We start from the raw sequence: 26,860 nt of genomic DNA, 5'->3' as shown, positions 1-26,860 counted from the left end.
ATCCTTGCTCCTTTTGAAGGAACCACAAGACGGTGCGACATTGGAGACTGCCCATTCCGAGCTTGAAGATGATGAGTACTTGGTGATTGTCCACCACTACACGACGAAGCCATCTCTTTGCCATGGTGATTTGGATTTCGATCTGAGGTCAGAGCTTTCCCAAGGGATGGGAGATGATGCGGAGCATCCTACGGACATCACCATATCAAGAGCCCGTTTGGCAAGTGCCATGTGTGACATCTACTTAACAAACACAAAGGTGAATCATCTCCTCTTCACGTGCTCACTTGACCCCTTCGAGGATGGTATACTACTTGACATTCCTCTTGTGTGCATGCCTAGGTATTGTCGAAGCTTCATGGATGACGAGGAGGAGTGAAAGCGCCAAGAAATGACTGCACCATCCGCAAGGGAAGCATGGAAGCGAAGACAGAAGAAGATAGAGATGTGGAGTCTACAGCGACCGGAAGCCATCGGACATCCGACACTCTACAGCGCCCGGACGGCCGGCGTCCACCGGACGTCCGACACACCCTCGACCTGCCACTCAGGAAACGAGCAGCAGACCATGTCTACAGCGGCCAGACGACCGACGACCTCCGGATGTCAAACATACTACAACCACCGGACAACCGACCGCTACCAAAAAACCGATGCCACCTCAACAAGGCCAAAATGTCAGATGTCCAACCCGCACCAGACGACCGGTCCCTCATGAGCCATCGGACGTCCGACACGACCGGACATTCGGTACCTGCCTGTGCGCAGCCGCAGGCCTTGGGCCTTGTATCTTTCTCCCACTTACCCCTCCGTGGCTTAGACTATAAATAGACCTCCCCCTTCTCCTTTCTAGGGTTAGCAAATATGATAGCTCATTTGTATGTGAGCTTTGCTCCTACCTCCTCCTCTTGAGAGAGAGAGAGACCACTCCATTGGAGGCCAATACCTCCATCTAGGAGAAGATCCCGAGGGTTTCAAGACCTCTTCACAGAGAAGATCCTTCTAGGATTCAAGCCCCAATCTTCTTTGGATTTGGGATGAACTCTACCTTGTATCTTTCCCTTTTTTGTTCATGTACCCACGTGGATCTTGTGTGTTTGATTGTCTAGTGAATGCGTGATTGGACTTGTTCTTAAGTGTTCCTCTCGTGATTTCCCTCATGTTTCCCCTCGTGTTCTTCATGGGATCCCCTCCAAATCGAGAAAGATCATCCCCTAGGGTTCCACCCTACACCAATAGCCTTCTAGAAGGTATCCCAAAAATTGAAAGTGAAGATGCTTCCACAGTCTGAGGAGATCAACTGAGGAATCATGTGCAATGAGACCACTCTAGAAGTGTAAAACTTCGCCAACTGAGCTGTAGAGATAGATTCCTTGACTTGTAGGAAGTGAGACAGTTTTGTGAGTTTTTCAATGACAACAAAGATAGCATCATTCCGTCTCTTGGATTTGGGAAAGACGATGACAAAGTCCATGTCAATGTGGTCGAACTTCCACTCAAGAATAGGTAGGGAATGAAGGAGTCCTGCTGGACACTGGTGTTCTTCTTTCACTCTACAGTAGACATCACACCCATTTACAAACTAAGCAATCTCAAGTTTCATATGAGTGCACCAAAAAGTTTGCTTGAGGTCGTGATACATCTTGGGACTGCCTGGATGAATGGAAAGGAGAGAATTATATGCTTCATCCATTATGACCTTCCTTAGACCACCCTTTGGAACCACTAGCCAGTCCTCGAAGAACAATGTGTCTTTGTCATCCATGTGATAGAACTTGTAGTTGGAAATGCCCTTGGCGAAACTATCGAAAACCTTCTTCACCATGATACCAGGAAGTTGTGCCTCATGAATCCGATCCTCTAAAGTTCGAGCAACTTGAAGGTTGGCAAGAAAGCCTTGAGGAATGAATTGAAGGTTGAGCTTCATGAAAGCTTGACGAAGATTGGGATGAAGTGGATTGAGAATTAAGCTGTTGCAATATGCTTTACTACTCAAAGCATCTGCGGTCACATTGGATTTGCCTGGAATGTACTCAATGCTTGGGCTATACTCTTGAATCATCTAAACCCAACAAGTTTGCTAGAGATTGAAGTTGGGATGAGTGAAGATATATTTCAAGCTCTTATGATCGGTATAGACTTCAACTTGTCTGCCCAACAATAGATGCCTCCGGGTGATCAAAGCATGGAGAACTGCCGCTAACTCAAGATCATGAGTGGGGTAGTTCCTCTGATTTGGCTTCAACTGCCGATAAGTGTAAGACACAACTGTCTTTTCTTGCATAAGAACTCCAGCCGGACCTTGCAATGAGGCATCATAGAATACTTGGAAGGTTTTGGATTCATCTAGAGGAGTAAGGACTAGAGCTGGAACGAGCTTCTCTTTGAGTGTCTTGAAAGCAACATCACACTTAGGAGTCCAAGCATATTTGACATTCTTCTGGAGGAGGTTAGACAGAGGCTTGGAAATCTTGGAGAAGTTCTCCACTAATCTTCTACAATATCTTGCAAGCCTGAGAAAGCTTCGATGTTGCTTGACATTTTGAGGAGGCTGTCAGTTGACAATAACTTCAACCTTTTCAGGATTTACTGAAATGCCCTCAGTAGAGATAATGTGAACGAGGTAGAGTACGCCCTTGAGCCAGAATTCACACTTCGATAATTTTGCATAAAACCAATGCCCCGTGAGCTTGTCAAGAGCCAAACGCAGATGCTCTGCATGCTCTTCAATCTCGGAGAAAATCATCATGTCGTCAAGATAGACGAGGAAGAAATTAATCGTGTAAGGACTGAACACATAGTTCATAATTCTTGAGAAAATTGGAGGGGCATTTGCAAGACCGAATGACATCAACTTATACTCAAAGAGCCAAAGCTTGTCTAGAAAGCAGTTTTCGGAATGTCTTCTTCATAAATTCGGATTTGATGGTATCCCATATGAAGATCGAGCTTGGAAAACACCTTGTCACCTTTGAGTTGCTCGAATAATTCATTGATATTGGGAAGTGGATATTTATTGTTGATTATCTTCTTTTTCAATGGTCGTATGCAAAGTCTTTCTGTGCCATCCTTTTTCTTGAAAAAGAGAACACCAAATCCCCAAGGAGATGAACTTGCTCTGATCAGACCCAGACGCTCTTGTTCATCGAGTTGTTTCTTCAACTCCTGCAGCTCTGCTGGCCCAAGCTTATAAGGATGTCTACATGTGGGTTTTGTGTCGGGCCTGAGTTCAATCACAAACTCAATAGCTCGGTTAGGAGGCATTTCAGGCAATTCTTCTACAAATACATCCTCATATTCACAGACCACTGGAATTTGAGATATGGCATTAATCTCGCCTTACTCCTTGCGAGAGAATAGCTGAATGGTGTTATTGCGAGCTGCAAAGATAATCACCTCTTCAGAAGAATGGGTCAATTTAATTTCTTTGGGAGCACAATCAAGAGAAGCCTTGTGCGTAGAAAGCTAATCCATGTTGAGGATAAGATCAATATCATAATTCCCAAGAACAGTTGGAGAAGTTGGCAAATAATAATTGCTCATCTTAATATCCATGTTAGCAACCATTGAGCTCGCATGCATGAATAAACCCAGAGAAACAACTGATAACAGACAAGGCAAATCTTGAAAATCCAACTCATGCTTTGATGCAAAAGGTCTTGAGATGAAAGAATGTGATGCACCAGAATCGAACATACCTTTAGCGGGAATACAGTTAACTGTAAGAGTACCCATGATCACTTCAGAAGACTTCTCTGCTTGAGCTGAGTTCACCATGTTCACCCTTGCTGACTTGGGATTGTGCCTGACAATTGCATTGCTTGGAAGTCTGCCAGGAGGAGGAGGAAAAAGGTGCCTCTAGTTGAAGCGCTTATTAGAATAGTGACCTTTCAGACCGCATTTGTGACAACTGACCTCTGAGAATGGGCGAGCAGGAGGACTGCCTATCCTAGGAGCTTGAGGCCTCTGCTGGTAAACTGGGTTGGGTGGCTGGGTAGAACCACGACCACTAGACTGCTTCTGCTAAAGTGGAGGACGAAACAGAGGAGGAGGCGAGAGTCAAAAATTATGCTTCTTAGAAACCACTTGAGAGGAGAACAAGGAGAGAACCGCATCTATGAGTCTCTTCTTAGAAGCTTCAAACTCGATCTGAGATGATTCTTGCTTGGGAGCCAAGTTATAAAATGGGTCAAACTCAGTTGGCTCGGAGAGAATAAGAGCTAGCTGGAGGTCCTGTCTAAGACCACCCCTAAACTTATAGATCTTGCTCTTCTCATCTAGAATGTCTTGCTTGGCATATCAAGCAAGATTTTGGAACTTGGTGTTGTATTGATACACACACATGCTGCCTTGCTTCAGTTTAAGGAATTGCTCATGCATGCCCTCGGTAACACTTCCCCAGATGTGATGAGCTCAGAAATTATGGCAGAAGTCAGTCCAGCTGAACACTCGGCCCCCTTTGAGTCTCTATACTGCTGCCAAATACTAATCAACTTCCTAGTTCTTGAGTTGGAAGGTAGCAAACATAATGTAGTCCTCAGGCCTGACATTACTGCACTCAAAATGCTTATTGGTGCCAATGAGCCAATTGTTGGCATCCATCGGCTCTGCACAGGCACTAAACATCTTGGGCTGATTTAGGAGTAACTCATTGAGAGTAGCAAATTGAGGCTAATTGTTCAAGTTCCCTTGGCCTTGATTTCCTTGTCTGCCTTGGTTGCGCTCTTGCATTAGCTGAATCAACAACTGAGTTTTGGCATTGGTGGCCGCCATGAAAGCTTTCCATGCCTCTGGAGGTGGCGGTTGATTTTTCGATTGCTTTTCCTCATTCCAATTCAGATTCAGGCAAGTTGCGGGAGCCATCCTGAAGATGGAGACAAAAGTTAGAATCATAATTGGGGAATATCCAAGCTTAATCAAAAGGCCAAATAGATTGCAACATATAGTCTTCACAAATAGCATCGGAACAGGAAATTTGGATGAATGCATTCCAAAGGTAGGATGATCCATCAACTGATTGAGAAGCCACTTCGAATAGCGTTAGAATTAGCGAACAAGCTAACGGACTAGAAACAAACATATGACAGAGATTTTGTCCAAAGTGTTCATGATGAGGCCCATTGGGCACGATGTATAGAAGACATCAGAATGATAATGAGACGTCCCCCAATAGGCATAACCAAGGACTCTTTAAGATGCCTCGAGACCACTGTAAATCGGTCGTGACAAACGAACCACTAGACGTTAGACCCCAACCTCAAAACATACATCTGTCGGAAAGAATTCCTGGTTGACTACTTGAATTCCCACCTAGGAACTCTCAAAATTTTGGCTATGCAATCCGGTATAACAAGCTACAAAATGTTTGAAAACAAAATCTGCTCCAATTTTTTATAAACCTATTATTATCTTGAAACCAGCCACACCCGTCCCTCACCTCATCAAAACAGCTCAAGGAATATATTCTGGGTGAAACGTAATTTATTTCTACTGATATATGTATATCGAAACTAGAGTGTTTTATTTCATGTTTGTGAACAAGTATTATTCTACTACTTTGGATCCATAGCAACGCACGGGCCGGCACATTGGTAGTAGTAAGAAACAAATATCGAGTTTGACAGAAGTTCATGTAGTGGTAGCACCACAAGGCTGGGTGCAAGAGTTACATTTCCCACTCGGAGCCTACCGGACTGAGCTTCGGCGCCTTAGTACACCTGCCTTTCAGTCCATGACATGTGGACCCGATAGGTGGTTGGCCCACATGTCATGCTCATAAAGGCAAAGGGGTGGTGGGGCGGAGAGGAGTGAGGTGCAGGTCGGGGGACGTGGTGTCCTGGGTTCGAGCGGCGGCATGGGAATCGCGTGTGGCTATGATAGAAACTTGATGGTCATCGTAGTTCAGCTGGCCTACTTGTCATGCACACAAAGGTAGAGGGGCGGTGGGGGCCGAGAAGGGTGAGGCGCACGTCGGGGTACGTGGTGTCCTGGGTTGGAGAGGCGTCGTGGGAATCGCGTGGCAGTGGTAGAAATGTGATGGTTAACGTAGTTCAGCTTCCATGGACAAGTTGTCATGTCTACTGACAGATGCATTGCATATCGATCACTGCAAGGAGTAGTAGAGAAAACTAGGCAAATAAATAGTTTATTATATTCAAGAAAACCTACACCACTATACTTGTTCCAAAGACATGCACACTAGAGAAATAGTTCCTCTATCAATATATACTAAGAGGAAAAAATTCTGAATAAGAGAGGAAATAGTTCATCCATCTATAATGCCCTGCTACTGGTGCAGCTTCTTCGTCTCATTTTCTGTGGCAGGCGGCTTCTCTAAAAGCTCTTTCGACCTTGCAGCTATCTCGAAACTCACACGGGCATCCACGGCAGCATATTTTATCCGCTCGTAGGTAAGGGGTAATTCTCCCATCCAGACAACCTTAATCTCAGTGTCTTGTCACACTTCTCTAGATTTGTTCTGAGCACATATTTTGCTACGTCGAATAGGGATGGTGTTTGTATATCATAACCGTCTACAGGAATTTTGGTTTCTAGGCCAGTGATGTTTTTCAAATCAAGGTTTTATGGCGCCAGCTTTTGTTTGTCCCCTTTGATGTTTGCCCCACAGAAGAATATGTCCTCCTGAGACATGAAATTGTTCATCTCACCTGGTATGGAGGGTGCGTGTATGATGTGACACACCAAAACTTCACCTTCGAGGCACAGCTGAAGGACGGCGGCATGTTGGATCTTCCCAATGGCATGCTTCGTGTGCTCTGCGTCGCGACTGATGACCTTCATCTCCACCTTTTCGAGGAAGTTGGATACATTGTTGATCCACTCCCGAACAACCCTTGGGTGGTCAGTGACGGTGGCAGCTATGCCCAACGAGCCTTCGCTGAGGACATGTTTGATGCTAAAAAGTTGCATAGGGATCTCTTTCGCCATTTGGAACTGCTGGACCAGAGGGCTATGGTTTGGAGTATTAGGATTAGGTGGCCAGTATAACTAGAAGAAGATGATTATTTAAAGGGGCTTTGAAATTACTCCAGGAGTATCTGGAGAGGTTAAAACAGTGTGAATCTTGTGGGATTTGAATGCAAATGAAGGAAAGGTGAAGAAGCCGAGGAAAATCGGTTCCCGATGGAGTAGTAAATGGGAGAAGTAGCATGCATGCAGTGCATTAGATGGCTAGGTAGACCAACCTGCAAAACAAAAAGCCTATGCGGGTAGCGTACTGATTATTATTCAATAGTAGGAGTAGTACGTGTCCGTGTACGTGGCCATCCTTCTATAGCTACATGTGTCACTAGCTAGTTGAGGTAACTCTTTCAAATCACCATGGCGAAACATTTTACGATTCCTTTTTATTTCTGCACCCCTCCTGAAAGGTAGGACCTACAGAAAACCCACATGGGTGGATGAACAGATATACAAACATATCCATCTCTTTGCACACAAAAATTTGTCGTAGATGGTTCCGATGGATATTAGCGTCTGCGTGCGAGAGACAACATTGTCTGGTTAAGGAATATGTGGTTATCCCCAAAAAAGAAAAAGGCCTTCTTCACACTTCCTCATGCACGAGAATTTGGTTCTGCTCGCAATATGGATGCTACCTGGAGGATGAAGTAAACCTAGAGGCATGCAGGTACGACCTCTTTCCCTATACAGTACTACTCCGTATGTTACTACTACTAGTAGTACACCTGTAGTACACTTGTTGGTCAAAATATTATTCATCTGATCATCACAGCAAAGTGACAAGACCCTGCGCCCGAGGTGACACTAGTCCAGGCAGTGTGTTCGGATTACGAAAGTCAGCCTCACCATGTGCACTGCATAGTCACTGTCACTGTCGCTGTATAGCATGACTCACCTTGTCTCCCTCTCCCCTAGCACCACTCCATCTCCATCTCCATCTGGCCAAAGATCCTAAGGTCACTCTTCATCATCTCACCGTGCCCCCGCATACCCTCGCCTCGCTCGTCTCCCCTTAGTACCACTATTCGCTCGCTAGCCACTCCAGCACCAAGAGCCTTCTCCCCCGTAAATCAAGCCCCAAAAAACCCCACCTTCCAAACTCCATGATACGTCTCCAATGTACCTATAATTTTCGATTGTTCCATGATGTAATATTATCAATCTTGGATGTTTTATAATCATTTTATATGATTTTTTGGTACTAAACTATTGACATAGTGCCAAGTGCAAGTTGATGTTTTTTGCATGTTTTTTTACATCACAGGTAATCAATATCAAATGGAGTCCAAACGCAGCGAAACTTTTTGTGGATTTTTTTGGACCAGAAGACAACCAATGGGCCGAAGAAGCACCTGGGGGCTGCTCCGAGGGGAGCACAACACACCAGGGCATGCCTAGAGGCCCAGGCGCGCCCTAGTGGGTTGTGCTTGCATCGGATGCCCCCCGGACCGCCTATTTACTCTATAAATACCCCAATATTCCAGAAACCCTAGGGGAGTCGACAAAAATCAATTCCAGCCACCGCAGAGTCCAGAACCACCAGATCTAATCTAGACACCATCACGGAGGGGTACACCACTTCCATTGGTGCCTCTACGATGATGCGTGAGTAGTTATTTGTAGACCTTCGGGTTCGTAGTTAGTAGCTAGATGGCTTCTTCTCTCTCGTTTGATTCTCAATACAATGGTCTCTTGGAGATCCATATGATGTAACTCTTTTGCGGTGTGTTTGCTGGGATCCGATGAACTTTGAGTTTATGATCAAATCTATCTCTTTTTATCCATGGAAGTTATTTGAGTTGCTTTTATCTCTTATATGCATGATTGCTTATAGCCTCGTATTTCTTCTCCGATATTTGGGTTTTGTTTGGCCAACTTGATCTATTTATCTTGCAATGGGAAGAGGTGCTTTATAGTGGGTTCGATCTTATGGTGGTTGATCCCAGTGACAGAAGGGGAACCGACACGTATGTATCGTTGCTACTAAGGATAAAATGATGGGGTCTATTTCTCCATAAATATATCTTGTCTACATCATGTAATCCTTCTTATTGCATTACTCCATTTCTCCATGAACTTAATACACTAGATGCATGCTGGATAGCGGTCGATGTGTGGAGTAAAAGTAGTAGATGCAGGCAGGAGTCGGTCTACTAATCTTGGACGTGATGCCTATATAATGATCATTGCCTGGATATCATCATGATTATTTGAAGTTCTATCAATTTCCCAAGAGTAATTTGTTTACCCACCGTTTGCTATTTTCCTCGAGAGAAGCCACTAGTGAAACCTAGGGCCACCAGGTCTCTTTCTCATATTATTTGCCTTTGCGATCTATTTTCCTTTGCTTTTATTTTCAGATATATTAAACCAAAAATACAAAAATAACTTGCTGCAATTTATTCTTATTTATTTTATTTGGCGTTCGATCTATCAATCTACTACAATTTATTCATGTCTGTTTGCCAATTTCTGGCACCGTTACCCAAAAGGGATTGACAACCCCTTTAATATGTCGGGTTGCGAGTATTTGTTATTTGTGTGCAGGTGCCACTTATGTATTGTTGCTTGGTTCTCTTACTGGTTCGATAACCTTGGTTTCATCACTAAATACCTACTGTCGTTGTGCTACATCATCCCTTCCTCTTTGGGGAAATACCGATGTAGTTTCAAGCCGCATGAAAAGGAATTTATGGCGTCGTTGCCGGGGAGGATCATCAACATATACCAGGTTCCTAATCAAAAATCTCATCTCCTTGCAATTTACATTATGTGCCATTTGCCTCTCGTTTTCATCTCCCCCCACTGTACAAAAAATTTCCATTTTAATTTGCCTTTTTTTCGTTCGCTTTTTTCTCGTTGGATCTCTTGTTTCCTTGTGATCTTGTTTGATATATTTGCTTGTGTTACCATGTGTATTCTATTTTCTTGCATCTTTGCTTGCTAAAAGTCTACTAATATGGATCCTCATCCACTTGCTAATCTTTTTAAAAGATCCAATCATGATGAACCAATTGCTAGTGATTCGAGTGCACTAGATTATCTTTATAAAGTTTTTCTTGAGATTCGTGAATCTGAAAATTGTGATAAATAAATTTACAAAGTGATTCATTATAGTTCCTTAAATGAAAAGCATGATTGAAATTATTTTACTATAAATTCTATTAATGTCAATTGTGCTAATAATATGCAAAACCCCAAGCCTGGGGATGCTAATTTTGATATGTCCACCGCTTATTGCAATGATCATGATTGGGGTGATTCTTCTTATGATCTTGAAAATTTATTTAAGCCTCATGATGAATATGTTTGCGATAATATTGAAAGTGGGTTTGGAAGAGTGTCAACTTTAGCTAAAAATAATCCCACATATTTTGAGAGTGTTCAATCTTATGAATTTTTTTATAAAGATGGGATTGGAGAGGTCATGACTTTATTTGATGATAATCCCACTATTTTGAAAGAGTGTCAACTTTGCATGCATGTGGATCATGAAGAGAATAGTTTATGTGATAGCTATATTTTTGAACTTGATCATGATCCTACATTTAATTATTATGAGAGAGGAAAATATGGTTGTAGAAATTTTCATGTTACTAATTTACCTCTTGTTATGTTGAGATTGCTATTGTTTCTTTCTTCTTCCTCGCATATGCTAAAATATTTTTTGTCTTGATAATTTGTTTGCCTACAAAATTCCTATGCATAGGAAGAATTTTAGACTTAAATGTGTTTGTTACAAGTTTTATGATGCTCTATTTATGCTTCAATTCTTGTCTTTCATGTGAGCATTTGAAATCTTATGCCTAGCTAGGGGCATAAAACGATAGTGCTTGTTGGGAGGCAACCCAATGAATAAAATTTATTTTTTATTATTGCTTTATGTTCTTGAGTGTTAGCACAATTATGCTACAGTTATGATTGTATTTTTTATGTTTTAATTAGTGTTTGTGCCAAGTAAAGCCATTAGGTTCTTCTTGGGCGATAGTTGTTTGATCTTGCTGAAAAACAAAAACGTTTGCGCTCACCAAACAATTCTCATCTCTAACCAAAGAGAGATATAATACCAATTCTTTTTGCAGAAGATTAATATACAAATTACCCAGGTCTTCCTAATTTTTTACAGTTTTTGGAGTTACAGAAGTATTCGAAATATCTAGATTGCTACAGACTATACTATTTTTGACAGATTATGTTTTCTTTGCATTGTGTGCTTGTTTTGATGATTCTATGGTTTTCTTTGATGATTTTTTGCCATAGAGAAGTTGGAATACTGTAGATATAATGCAAGAACAAAATATGAATTGGTTTTCTACATCACTTATAGTAGTGATTCACTTTCTTATACTAATGGATGTCACGAAGGTTTTGTTGAGTTTCCTGTGATTGAAGTTTTCAAGTTTTGAGTTATCTTACGATGGATGAAGGAATAAGGAGTAAGAAGAGCCTAAGCTTGGGGATGCCCTGGCATCCCAAGCTATTATCCAAAGGGATAAAGCAACTAAGCTTGGGGATGCCCCGAGTGGCATCCCCTCTTTCTTCTAACGACCATCGGTATTTTACTCTAATATATATTTTTATTCGTCACATACTATGTGTTTTTCTTGGAGCGTCTTGTATGATATGAGTCTTTGCTTTTTTTTGTGTTTTAAGTCTTGACCCCTTGCTGGACACACCTATTTGAGAGAGCTAAAAATATGACATGGCTTGTTAGAATTGCTCTCTATGCTTCACTTCAATTTTTATGAGCTATGGATTTTCTCTAATGCTTCACTTATATATTTTTGAGCATGGTGTGCTTTAGTATTTTTCAAGAAATTCTCTCTTGCTTCATTAAATTAATTTGAGAGAAATAAATATCATGCTCATGATCTTCACTTATATTTGTTTGAGCTTATCAAAAGCAACACATGGAAATTAGTCTCAAAGTGATAGATATCCAAGAAGGATATAATAAAAACTTTCATGATGATCATTGGACAAAATAAACTTGTTTCTTAGTAATAGTTTTGAGATATGATGATGTGATATGTGAGTCATGTTAATGAGTAATTATCCTTTAGTAAGAACATTGGTTTTAAAGTTTGTGATTGCCTATGCAAGCACGAAAGTCAATACTTATGCAATGAAATTACATCCTACTTGTAGTGCATTATTCAGTGTTAATTATGATTGATGCTCGCTTATGAGATTATTTGTTTCTTGGATGGTCGCTTCTCAATATTTTGCTAGCCTTCACTTTGTACTAAGTATGATCAGTACTTGTGCATCCAAAATCCTTTAAACCAGTTTTGCCACATGATTCCACTGTATCTACCTATATGCGGTATTCTTTTGCCGTTCTAAGCAAATTTCTATGTGCCATCTCTAATATTCAAAATAAATTTCTCTTTTGTGTGCTCGTATCGCTCACAAGGCGGTGAGGGGTGGCTAATATTTTCCATGCTAGATGTGTTATTCTCACGATGAGTGTTTATTCACTTGTCATTGCACAAGAGTAAGGCAAAGGTATTAGTGATGCCCAGCCCCGAAATGAAAAATGAACTTACTTTATCTTGTCAAATAATAAATTCATTGGGAAGTGTTGGTATGGAAGGCTGGGGGGTCCTGGATTAGGGTGTCCTCGAGTGTCCGGGCTGTGTGATATGGGCCGGACTGATGGGCCGTGAAGATACAAGGCAGAAGACCTTCCCCCGTGTCCGGATAGGACTCTCCTATGCGTGGATGGCAAGATTAGTGTCCGGATATGTAATTTCCTTCCTCTACAAACTGACTTTATACAACCCTAGGCCCCTCCGGTGTGTATATAAACAAGAGGGTTTAGTCCGTAGAGGCTATCAGAAATCATATTGGCTAGACAGCTAGGGTTTAGCCATTATGATTTCGAGGTAGATCAACTCTTGTAACCCCTATATCATCAAAGATAATCAAGCAGTATGTAGGGTTTTACCTCCATTAAGAGGGCCCGAACCTAGATAAAATCGTGTCCCCTTTGTCCCTTGTTACCTTCGATCCTCAGACGCACAGTTCGGGACCCCCTACCCGAGATCGGCTGGTTTTGACACCGACATTGGTGCTTTCATTGAGAGTTCATTTGTGTCGTCGACAGAAGGTTCGATGGCTCATTCGATCATCGACAACGATGTTGTTTCCGGGGAATCTTTTCTCCCTGGTCAATGTTTTGTGTTTGGCGGCTTCGCTTTGCATGCCAGTTCAGTTGGTCACCTTGAACAGATCGATAGCTATGCCCCTGGTCATCAAATCAGGTTCGGAAGCCTGAACTATGTCGCTGATATCCTAGGAGACTTGATCTTCGAAGGGTTCACAGCCTCGACCGCTATTCCTCATCTGCAAGAAGGAAACCCATCGGATCCACCATCACGCACCGTTCAAGGATCAACTATCATTCCTGACCCAGCCTTAGATCCAGAGCATACCACCGCGTCTGAATACGGGAGTATTAACCGCAATGGACTCTCTCCTACTACGGAGCTCCCCGCTAGAGTCCCAGAGGCGGCCATATTATCTGTGGACCAAAACCCAAACAGGGTTCTCCCTGTCATCAGAAAGCCGAACTCACCTTTTGATGTTAACTCTGAACTTTTGAGGTCTGCGTCCATTGGGTAGGGCCGAGCAGCGTTCATCAGGCCCAGCTCCACGGATTCTCAGCCACCAGCCCAGTTTTCACTTCTAAGCGAAGCTCTAGACTTAATGCGATCTCTCGCCATCACTGAAGTGTCGCTTACCGACTACGCCCAGCCCAAACTAGGGGTAAGTGCGGGGAATTTTGTGTCCCACCCACCACCCACTTGGTAGCCATTGTTGAGGACTTAACCGACATGCTAGAGTACGCCTCCAAAGGCATCGACGGTATGGACGACGATGTCGGAGCCAACCCAGGCCAAAATCCGCCTATCTCCAGGAGTTGGACGGCCACCTCTATATACAACATGTATATGGTAGGTACACCTTAAAAGGATGACGACAACGCTAAAAACCCGACTAAGTACAAGCCTGTCGGGGCACCATCAAAACGCCGATGTTAGCGGCGCCGCTCAAAAGCACATCACGAAAAGGAAAGCAATACCGACACTGGAGACAACACTCCGGATGACGCTAAAGACCCCAAAGACCCCGTCGAGCCTGCGTCCGAGGAGGATGAATGGGAGGAGGGACAAGTTAACCCCTACGAACCTGTCCAGAATGAGGATTTAGAGGATAGTAACTATCTTCGGTCTCCGAGGAGGATGTCAGCCTCGGCAACGAAGATTTCGTCGTGCCAGAGGAACCCCTCGAGCAAGAGCACTTCAAGCGACAGCTAATCGCCACTGCGAGGAGCCTAAAAAGAAATAGCAACAGCTTCAAGCCGAACATGATACACTCAATGACAAATGGACCCAGGTCCCAGCTGCCTAAGAATATGTCCTCGAGCGCCCAACAAAGAGTTATGCGAAGTGTCGGCTAGTGCCAAAATTTGACGACGAGGTCCTTGAGCCAATACTGTCAAGATATAATCACGTTGATGAACTAGACCCACCACCACGTGGACGAGACAAAGCGGCTGCTTATTCCGAACACAAGCCCGCGCCACCTCACCATCAAGACAAATAGGTAGCGGCTCCAGGCTACACTTACGACTTGCATCAGGACCTGGACAATAGAGCCGGTCAGACTAGATCAATCTACGGATCAAGGGGACGCGCTCCAACAAGAGACAACAGCCATCAAGCCTGAGGCGATAAGCATAACCAAACTCGGGCTAAAAACCAAACACGGATGTCATCCAAGCTCTGTCGTGACATTGCCCGATACAGTGGTGCTGAAGCATACGATGGAACGACAGATCCCATTGTATGGATTGAAGACTTTCTTCTCCATATTCACATGGATCGCGGTGATGATCTCTACACCATTAAATACCTCCCCCTAAAGCTAAAGGGACCAGCACGACACTGGTTAAGTAGCATCCCAGAGAACTCTATTGGCAGCTGGGAAGATCTGGAGGATGCCTTTCGAGACAAGTTCCAAGGTACTTATGTCCGGCCACCGGATGCCGATGACCTTAGTCACATAGTCCAGCAACCTGGAGAGTCAGCCCGTAAACTCTGGACTCGGTTGTTAATTAAAAAGAACCAAATCGTCGACTGTCCGGACGCCGAAGCCCTAGCGGCCTTTAAACATAGCGTCCGCGACGAATGGCTCGCCCGACACCTCGGTCATTAAAGTCAAAGTCTGTGGCAGCTCTTACCGCACTCATGACCCGCTTCTACGCGGGAGAAGATAGTTGGTTAGCTCATAGAAGCAACAAGTACCAGCGACCCTGGCACCTCCGAAGACAGGGATGGCAACGTCAGGCCACGACATAACAAACATAAGCGTCAGAACAATAATGAAGAAATTGAAGATACGACAGTCAACGAGGGATTCAGTGGCTCTAAACCCGGTCAGCGGAAGAAGCCATTCAATGGAAATAGGAACGGTCCATCTAATTTCGACAAAATACTCAACAGACCTTGCTAGGTTCATGGCACCCCCGACAAGCCCACCAACCACTCCAATAGAAACTGCTGGGTTTTTAACAGGCCAATAAGTTAAACACTGAACATAAAGGGAAAGGGCCGCCAAGCGAGGAGATGATGAGCCCTGCCCACGGAACACAGGGGGACATAATTCCCCCTGAGGTGAAGACAGTGAACATGATATATGTCACACATATCCCTAAGAGGGAGCGCAAGCGCGCACTAAGCGACACCTACACCGTAGAGCCTGTCGCCCTAAAATTTAACCCATGGTCGGCTTGTCCGATCACCTTTGATCGCAGGGACCACCCAACCAGTATCCGACACGGAGGTTCAGCGGCCCGGTACTCGACCCAATCATTGATGGATACCATCTCACTTGAGTCCTTATGGACGGCAGCAGCAATCTTAACCTGGTCTATCAAGACACTGTCTGTAAAATGGGTATTGACCAGTCAAGAATCAAGCCTAGTAACACCACCTTTAAAGGAGTGATACCAGGCGTAGAGGCCCGCTGCACGGGTTCAGTAACATTGGAAGTAGTCTTCGGTTCACCGGACAACTTCCGAAGCGAAGACTTGATCTTTGACATTGTCCACTTTCGCAGTGGTTACCACACACTGCTCGGACGAACCGCCTTCGCCCGCTTCAATGCAGTACCGCACTATGCTTACCTAAAGCTCAAAATGCATGGACCGCGCGGTGTTATCGCAGTCAATGGAAACATGGAGTGCTCCCTCCGTACTAAGTAGCACATCGTGTCCCTTGCAGCCAAGGTACAAAGTGGCCTCATCAAGTCGAACAAATCATTGGCAATCAAGCCCCCGGACACTACTAAGCGAGTCTGGCCTACTCTGCGGAATGATAGCTCGATGGATCCTGAGATGGATTAGCAGCTTCGCCTCTGTCAATCGCCTCATAAAACCGCAGCATATCACTACAAAAAATACACTCCCGTGATGATACGTGTTTGTCATAGTAGGTTGCGTTTTTAGTCATGCATGTACATCCATGAAGATTTTATGACAGAATCAAGATAGTCATACCTGTGCTGTCGTAGAAGTGTTCCATGACATTACCAAAATTATCACCACGGAAGTGTCCACTTCCATGACGATAAATCGTGCGTCACAGAAGTGCTTTCGTCAAGGGTGACAGACACGTGGCATCCACCGTAATGGAACGCCGTTAAGCTATCGGGTCTAGTTTTGGATCCAATAACCCATTAACAGCCCCGACAAATGGGGATTTTCCACGTGTAAAATCATCATTGGCTGGATGAAACATGTGTCGGCTCACCGTTGGGACATATGTCATCCACTCATTGGATCCAAGGTGCCTATCATACGTCGACATGTGGCATGGCCCAACAGAGGCCCATTCCTGTGAAAAGGCCGGCCCGTTTGACTTGGTCAAAAGGTGGCGAGCCGGCACACGGAAAGCCTGTTAACGGCATGTTCGCATATAGCCCATTTACAACCCGCTGACTCACAGCCCATTACGGCCTACCGGAATTAGGCCCAGTAGCGTCATCTCGGCCGTCCAATATGATTCCATCCCATTGTAACTTCTGGCCCATGTACGGCCCATGACGTATTTTGGCCCATATGAGTCCCCTTGTAACTCTTGGCCCATTAATGACCCGTGGTGAAACCGGCCCATAATGAACAGTGTATCGCTTTATACCCATTAGCAGCCCATTATTCCATTGGGTTGTTTCCAGCCCGTGTTACCTTTCGGCCTTCTCAGGGACCATTTATTCTTGGGCTCATTTCCAGCATTCGGTTACTTACGGCCCGTTACTGGCCTTTTCTGCTTGTGGGTCAAATTCAGCCTGTGGATACAGTCGGCCCGTTTGTGGCCTGTTAATCTGTTGGGCCATTTTCATAGCATCATCAAATACGGCCTATTAATGGCACATTATGGTCAACCCACAAAACGTACGATTTCCACTCTAGACCGTTTACGGCCCCTTATATGGCCCGTATAAGGCCCATAGATGAGACGGCCCGTAGAAGGCCCATTGATCCGACGACCCATAGAAGGCCCATTGATCCGACGGCCCGTAGAAGGCCCACGGATCCGACAGCCCATAGAAGGCCCACGGATCCGACGGCCATAGAAGGCCATGGATCGTCCATCCCGTAGATGGCCCATGGATCGTACGGCCTATGGAGGGCCATGGTCACGACAACGTTTGGGTGAGTTGGCCCCCGTTTGAACGATATAGCATATTCAAAGAATTGTCCTACTCTATACTATCACCTCTAAAAACATACACTATACAATAAAGAGACTAAGGCATAGAAACGTAGAATAATCCTACACTATACAATAAAGAAATTATAGCCGATTATACCCACTGGGCATTGGTTCGGCACCAGTGATAATAAAGGATACACAAACAGCAAATTACATACACTAGGCAAATACAAATCCTACATCATGGACGCGCATCAACATAACTTACCATTTGAACTATAATCTCTTTAGAAAATAGGATTGGCCGGATTTAGATAGCACAAATTTCAGTCTGCAAAATCTCCAATTCCTTCGTTGTTACCTCAGTGTCTTGTTTCATTTTTTTGACTCCTGCATCTAATACCTGCATGTCCAGTCTCAACTTGTTGATTGTACGTTGAGAATCATGTACACGTTGTCTTGCCACCTCTAGTTGATGCTCAAGAATATCAGCACATTCCAATTCCAATCCATAATCATTCGGTAACGGCCGTGCCGCACTGCTCGCAAATCTTTGTCTTGATGTCACTTCATCCTGAAATGTTTCTGTAAGTACACATGACTAGGGCAAAAATATAGTTACAACAGTGAAGTGAGCAAGACAGACTATTTTGTAAATGGCAAAACAGGACTAACAATAATGTTATACGTCATGAAGCATAAGCATGTGATATTTTCAAAATTATAAAAAAGGTAGTCTATGCAGCCTACATACAGAAATCTCTCTTAGCTCACCAGAGGAGCATGATGTTGGGGCCTAATCCAAAACACAGACAAATTACAAATTTAGACAACATGTTGTGTAGAAGTAAGCAAGCAGTTGGCCATTCTGTAGCTCAATTAAAGTCTTAGGGAGCATAATGAACAGCAGAGGGTTTCATACAAACATACTACAACAAGCAAAACTATGCAATCGTTAGCCTAGTATAAACTAGACTGTGAGCCTCATGCAATAATAGTTGGTTATAGACTTCAAAGCTTCAGGCACACTTCGGCAGAGTAATTAAATGGTAAGGCCTTTAATTATGTTAACTAATAGTTATACAAGTACCCAACATCAGGAATCATTCTTTGGGCATCTCATTAACTAAGGACAAATAAAGAAATTGAAAAGAGCAAATTAACTATGCCTGAAACAAACAAGGAATTGAACTGTTGAGTTGGATAAAGTGACTTACCTTAACAGGTTGAAGAGGCTCAGTGCAGCTCCTACTTCTCTTGCAAGGCTCCTTCCTAACATCGTGTACTTTGAAATACTCGATCTTATCTTCATTGCACCCCCTCTACAAGGTGACACAAAGTAGTTACTCGTCTCCTTGGAAGATAAATATGCATACTTTCCTGTCTGTGAACACAAAAGGATGAGATTATAACAAAACAACACCACATAATGAAACATGCTGCATCTCTTGCACTTACATAGAATGAAATGAGCATTTACTATGTCTGCACTATGTAAAAACTAGGCATACCTTCGAACTGGATCTCCAGGTACTCTTGGAGAGCCTACTTTAGTGTATAGCCAAACCTTTATGTCACCTATGAGTTAGAAAAGGCCCCACTATAGCAGCCCTTAGTGTTTAAATTGTTGATAAGCTCTATTATTAGGTCAAGAACAGCAAGTAATCAAAGCAAACATTCCTAGTATGGCTGGCTGATGCAAACAAGCAATTGAACAGATGTGTTAGCAAATCTGACATATCAAGAAAATAAGCAAAGAAGGAGGCTTAAAGACCATCACTTGACTGACCAGATTTAAGGGGCATTTAAACATCATGGGCAACGTATGAACTAACATAAACATTGCATATTCCAGAATCTAAAATGGAATGCACATGTATTAGGTTATGCCGTGTATGATGATGCCTAAATGTACACTATAGCAGGCATGAGAGATTCATCATTGCACGCACAATTGAATTGCAGGTTAAGGGCTAGTTCTATTCCGCCTTTTCAGGGCTTATTGTGAAAATAAGCCATAAAAGATGTAAAGAAGTCCTTTTTGAGTTATGGGCTTGGGCTTAACTAATTGCTCTTTGGAGGGGGTGTTTCGGGTAGAAACTCACTAAAAATTGAAGGGAAGGGGAACAGTGAAATGACTCTGTTGTCTGCCTATATTACACTCAAAATGCAACTGCTGACGCCCGCGTCACACCTCACCCTCAAGTAACATACACGCAAGTGTTCATTGCCCTTCCCGCTTGCATCTCCTATCCCCTTTCCCTCTACCTCGATCCCTGCTTGCAGCACTAGGGTTCCTCTAGCGAGCCATCGCCACTGGTCCCATCTTGCCTGGTCCTCGATGATGCTCTGTCCAGCTAGGCTACATGGCCGGCGGGTAGGGGAAAATCTCCCTAGCTGCTCCTCCCTCTGGTGCCGCCCCTCATTCTCATGGTCTCCAACAGCTGCTCCACTGTGGTTCGTCCAACGCACTACTTCGGCAGGCGCTGCACAACTACGGCTGATGCCACAGTGCGGCGGAAGGCACATTATTCCCCCTCCCCACCTCCCAAGCCGTGGCCTTGAGGTGCTGTTGAAGGATGAGCTCATCCAACAAGGTGAGGATCTCCTCTGATTTTTTACCAAATTTTCATTCTGATCCACTATACGATGAATTGCTATGAGCTGCTTCTCCTGCTGCTATATGATGCATTGCTATGAGCTGCTTCTGCTGTTGCTATATGATGAATTGCTATGAGCTGCTGCTGCTATATGATGAATTGCTATGAGCTGCTGCTATATGATGAATTGCTATGAGCTGATGCTGCTGCTATATGATGAGTTGCTATAAGATGCTCCTGCTGCTGTATGATGAATTGCTATGACCTGCTCCTGCTGATGCTATATGATGAATTGCTATGAGCTTCTCCTACTGCTGCTATATGATGAACTGCTATGAGCTGCTCATGTTGCTGCTATATGATGAATTGCTATGAGCTGCTCCTGCTGCTGCTATATGATGAATTGAAATGAGCTGCTACTGGTATATGATGAATTGCACGCTGCTGCTGCTGCTGTATCATGAGTTGCTATGAGCTGCTGCTACTGCTATATGATGGTTTCAGGTGGTGCTGCTATATGATAATAACCAGCCACTTGGACCATCGAATTTTAATAAATAATTGTTCTTCATTTAAATGTGGGTCATGCATTCTTCGTTTAAATTAGGCAATGGGATCTCTATGGAAAATATTGACCAAAGTAGATTGTGCCAAGTAGATGGTATCTTTGTAGTTGCATTTTGAGCAAAATAGTGATGGTCTATTATCCTATCATATTAATTACTGCACTGGGTTCAATTTGTGATGTTTGCAAGTCAAATTAATTTTCATATGGGCAGCAAAATGAAAAATTATAATGCAATCTAGACTTGTCACTGATCATACCAAAGATAAGCTGAAAACACAATGAAAAGAACTGGTTGGCTTATTACATGGAGCTTATATTCACAGGTGTTTATTTTCTTAGGATAACTCGTAATAACCGTCCCTAAGAAACTTGGCCAATAGAACTGACATATAAATAACATGTCATGATGATTGCAATGGAGGAGTGACGTACCATAGCACACTATATAGGCTCACCGCTGCCTCTCCTTTTTTGGCGATGTTCCATGAAATTGCCACATACATCTTGTACTTTCTCATTGTGTAACACTATCTGCAAGTTGACACGGCTAATTTCAGACATCTCTACATGATAATACATTGCATATCCCTTGCGCATATTTAAACCAGCAATTAATGATTGTGTGTGTAGCATCAACTAGCCATGACTCTATGTGCTGGACTAGCAGGCACTCTAAGGGAGCCTAATGTAGTGCACTGGAATTCCTACATGCCACCTACGATTTTGTGTAATGTACTGCCTCTGTTCCTAAATATATGTCTTTGTAGATATTCTAGTATGGACCACATACAGATGTATATAGATGCATTTTCGAGTGTAGATTCACTCATTTTGCTCCGTATGTAGCCTATAGTGGAATCTCTAGAAAGACTTATATTTAGGAATGGAGGTGCGAGTTAGTATCATGTATGACATCTACATATCTAATTTAGTAGCCAGTAGTAGAAATCATTGTCTGCACAAAGGGATTACTGGTCGACAATCCTAGCAAAGCACGCTGGCAGGCACAAAACAATACAAGAGAGAGAGACACACTTACAAGATCATAGCAATGCCTCAGTCCAGGATCTTGGTTGGCCAAGCTATTAGATCCAGAAGAAACATCATCCTTGTAGTTTTTGCCAGCTGAATAATAGGTAACAGCGACCTGTTAGTATATTTGAAGTACATCAGGTAGGTGATGCTGGATGGGTTTAAGGGTGACAAGTACCTAGGCCATAGCGGGTGCTTGGCATCTTGCCAGACGGTGGGAATCAGGTTAGGAACGTCAAGGGTGATGACGTTGCGCTGGCTGTCGGGGTCCGGTAAGGAGATCTAGAACCGTCGAGTAGGGTGTTTGTGGAGCGGCTCCGGTAGGGTGGACTACGGTGTGGGTGAAGTGGATCTATGGCCAGGAACGAGGGCATATGTGAAGCTGCTCCGGTGGTTGGGTTAAGGATGGTGTCGATGATGCGGATATGCGGCCGTGGACGGGGTGTCAGAAGCTGCTCCAGTAGGTTGGATGAGGGTGCGAGGAAGCGGATCTGAGGCCCTGGACTTGTGAGTTGGCAAAGCGGCCCCGATAGCGTTGATAATGGTATAGGCGAAGCTACTCCAGTGGGGTTGATGATGGTGTTGGCGAAGCAGCTCCGGTAGGCTTGAGGAAGGTGTGGGCGAAGAGGATCAGAGGCCGTCGACGGGGGCGTCGGTGGGGCAGCTCCAGGGGGTGTGGATGAAGCGTCTCCGATGGGGAGTACGAATGAGCCGCTGCAGATGCGCTGCGGTTGATGAGAGTATCGGCGAAGCAGATCCGGTGCCGTGGACAAGGCCGGCACTGAATGGGCTATGGTACAGTGGTGGATGAGCAGTCTACTAGTTTCTAGGGGAGGTGGGAGGGGTAGATGCGGCCGCGGAAGCAGATCCGGTGAGGTGGATGCCGCTGGCAGTGAATGGGCTCTGGTACGCCGGTGGATGAGCAGTCTAGGGTTTTGAGAGGGGAGTGGAGAAAGGTCGATGAAGTACGGACGGCGCGGTGTAAGATGCTTTGGTGTTGTGGAGTTAGTCATTTTTGCAGGAGGGGGAGAGGAAATGGGGGTGCCGTGTGGTGGGGGGAACCAGAAGTTACCAATGCAGCCCCGACCTATTATGTAGATGAGGGCGGTATTGTAACTGTTGGTCTCCGTGCACCAAGGACAAAAGGGGAATTTCGCATGCTAAAGACTAAGGTGGCGCAAATTTTAGAAGGAGGCAGGACATTTTGCGGCCGTCAGGATCGTTCGTATCCAGTTTCAACTAATTTTGGACCGAGCTAGCGGGAAGGTCATGCGAGACTGTGTACACGGGGCACGCGTCAACAGTTAATAACTGGTGTGAAGTCCACCCCAGAAAAAAGATAATAACTCGGGATGATGCGCCGATAACTTGGATGTTCACACGGGCGCGGCCAATCGTACGGGTGTAGTGGCGCGTTCACAAAAAAGGGATCAAACACTAAGCCTATGTATTTCTTGTGTAAATAGATAATTTAGTACAATTGGTTATTTAGTTTAAACATAATGCATTGACGTGTTAGTGTAGAGGCGCACAAAAAGAAATAGATATTGTAGTCCACTACTTAAAAGTGTTACCTCATATGATTACATAGCCTCCATTTCATAAATTGCGTACCAGTTGAATTCCTATATGAATATTACATATATTACTTCATAATATAACCATAAATCATCCAAGACTAATGATTTTGAATTCAAGAGTAACAATGGTGCATGTACATGATATCTACATCGGTTGTTTGAAGAAACATCATTGTAACTTTGGCATGCACAACTGAAAAGGTTTATTTAAATATAAAAAATGTGATACATGAGTGTCCAATCTTTATAGCGTTGTATCGATATTGTACCTTTGGCCACGATATGATGTAGATATTCATTTATGTTCAAGCGATGCACGTCCATGATCGCTAGATAGTGATATGTGAATGAATTGTGCAATCTCTCTCACACGCATACATATCTCATTTCCCTATGGGCATCGGAATCACACACGCGCACTTTGTGTATTTCTCTCCCTCAGTCAAGGTTAGAATTTGTCTTTCTACCCCGTCCTACAAGTCTCTCACACAGAAACACGCACGCTCTCTCTGTCAAACACGCCCACCCCTTTAATTCCGCCCACCCACTGCCACTAATGTCTCAAAGTATAATAATGTCTCTCACACATATGCCTAAGGTTAACTCGAGTTCCGGAACCATATGAATACATACAATGGGATTCCAGCACAGCACCTTTTGTTTTGAGATTTCGCTCTCTCTCTCTCTCTCTCGCTCGCTCTCTCACACGCATACATATCTCATTTCCCTATGGGCATCGGAATCACACACGCGCACTTTGTGTATTTCTCTCCCTCCGTCAAGGTTAGAATTTGTCTTTCTACCCCGTCCTACAAGTCTCTCACACAGAAACACGCACGCTCTCTCTGTCAAACAGGCCCACCCCTTTAATTCCGCCCACCCACTGCCACTAATGTCTCAAAGTATAATAATGTCTCTCACACATATGCCTAAGGTTAACTCGAGTTCCGGAACCATATGAATACATACAATGGGATTCCAGCACAGCACCTTTTGTTTTGAGATTTCGCTCTCTCTCTCTCTCTCGCTCGCTCTCTCTCTCTCTCACACACACACACGCTTGCATTTGCATGCACACCGTTTTGTTTATCTTCATGATGCTTTAAGTATGCCTCGCACAAATGCTATCTACCTATTCCTTAATATAGCTAGATATGTGTCACACAAACTCCTTCTCCCTACTAGCAAGATGCCCATGAGCACCTTTTGTTTTGAGATTTCGCTCTCTCTCACACACACACACACACTTGCATTTGCATGCACACCATTTTGTTTATCTTCATGATGCTTTAAGTATGCCTCGCACAAATGCTATCTACCTATCCCTTAATATAGCTAGATACGTGTCACACAAACTCCTTCTCCCTACTAGCAAGATGCCCATGCGTTGCATGGAACATCAAGATGCATTTGTATGAGTAGTTTATCTTGTGGGAGAAAAGGATGAACAAGGGAATGCCTTATTTGCAAATGCGGAGAGCGGTGTGGGTATCTTTTTGCAAAATTGCCACAGTTTCCTTCCTATCCGTCGGATATAAATCGGATGGCCTATAATGCAGGATGGCAGGAACACCATCATCACCAACTTTGTTTTTTATAAGAGTAGAGATATGTAAGTGTCACTGTCCCCCCCCCCCCGATACACACACCCACACCCACACAACCACACACACACATTTCCCAACACCAAAGGAGTAGGGTGACACCTCGACCTTGATACTAATCTATCGACTGGCTTCTCTATCAAACACACACACACACACACACACTACCCGACACCGAAGGAGTTGGGTGGCACCTCGATCTTGATAGTAATCTATCTACTCCTCTTTCAAACACACATGCACACACTCACTAGTTGTGCCTCTGTGCCTACCACGCACACTCTCGATACGTCTTTCTCTCCCTCCCACTCCCCCCGCCACCCCAATAATGATAGCAGAAGGGTGACAACTCGATCTGATCATAATCTGTTAATTGGTTTCTCTCTCGAACATTGTGTCTCTGTGCCTCACTCAGTAGCCCCCTCGATATGTAGACTTCTCGCGCGCACACAACTGTAGTTACGATGACACGGAACTCAGTGTGCCTCATTTTTACCGGCCTGATGTGATAGTTTTCACCCTGTTTTCTGTTAATTAACAAGGCAACCTTTTCTTTGTTACTACTAGTGAATCTGAAATCATTCGGGGCAGACATAAAATATATCACTTCAACCCAATTATCGCAGTAACTATTTTAAAAGAAACTAGCTAGATGCCCGTGCGTTGCATGGAACATCAAGATGCATCTGTATGAGTAGTTTATCTTGTGAGAGAAAAGGATGACCGAGGGAAGGCCATATTTGCGAACGTGGAGAGGGGTGTGGGTATATTTTTGCAAAATTGCCATGGTTTCCTCCATATCCGTTAGATATAAATCTGACGGCCTATATTACAGGATGTCACGCACACCATCATCATCAACTCTGTTTTCTATTCCCTCCGTTCCTAAATATTTGTCTTTTTAGAGATTTCAACAAGTGACTACATATGGAGCAAAACGAGTGAATCTACACTCTAAATTATGTCTACATACACATTCAGATGTGGTAGTCCATTTGAAATCTGAAAAATACAAATACTCCCTCCGTTCCTAAATATAAGACCTTTTAGAGATTGTACTATAAACTACATACGGATGTATATAGACATCCTTTAGAGTGTAGATTCAGTCATTTTGCTCTGTGTATAGTCTATAGTGGAATCCCTAAAAGGTCTTATATTTGGGAACGGAGGGAGTACTTAGGAACGGATGGAGTATAAGAGTAGGCATGGAGAATATCTCATGCATGGTCTACAACAAAAATGTGCTGGACTGGTTAGCGCCGGATGCTCGCAATGCGATGACATGAGTTCGAATTTTGTCCTTAACTTTAGATTTTTATATTATATATTACTTATGTAATACTCCCTCCATCCCAAAATTCTTGTCTTAGATTAGTCCAGATACGGATGTATCTAATACTAAAACGTGACTTGATACACCCGTATTTAGACAAATTTAAGACAAGAATTTTGGGACAGAGGGAGTATATACTTCTTTTGCTACTGTACTGACAGTGGAACCCACAGAGTACTTAGAATACAAGATTACGAATGGACTTGTTTCTTTTTAACTTTTTGTACAAAGTTGTAGCCACCCTACAAGTCACATGTACACTGTACATGCAATTAACTTTTTATAGAGGGACAATCATACACACAATTAACTCAAATGGATTGGATGTCACTTTATTATTTCCAGCATAAGAGCATCTCCAACGCCAGCCAGCAAATTTCCTCCCGCTTCCTTCCGCGGATGACGACATCAAATGCCAGCGGCATACATTTTCAT

This window comes from Triticum urartu, chromosome 2A (genome assembly GCF_056163025.1).
Source record: "Triticum urartu cultivar PI428250 chromosome 2A, HENAU_Tu73, whole genome shotgun sequence".
NCBI classification, from domain to species: domain Eukaryota; kingdom Viridiplantae; phylum Streptophyta; class Magnoliopsida; order Poales; family Poaceae; genus Triticum; species Triticum urartu.
This window is presented reverse-complemented; position numbering follows the sequence as displayed.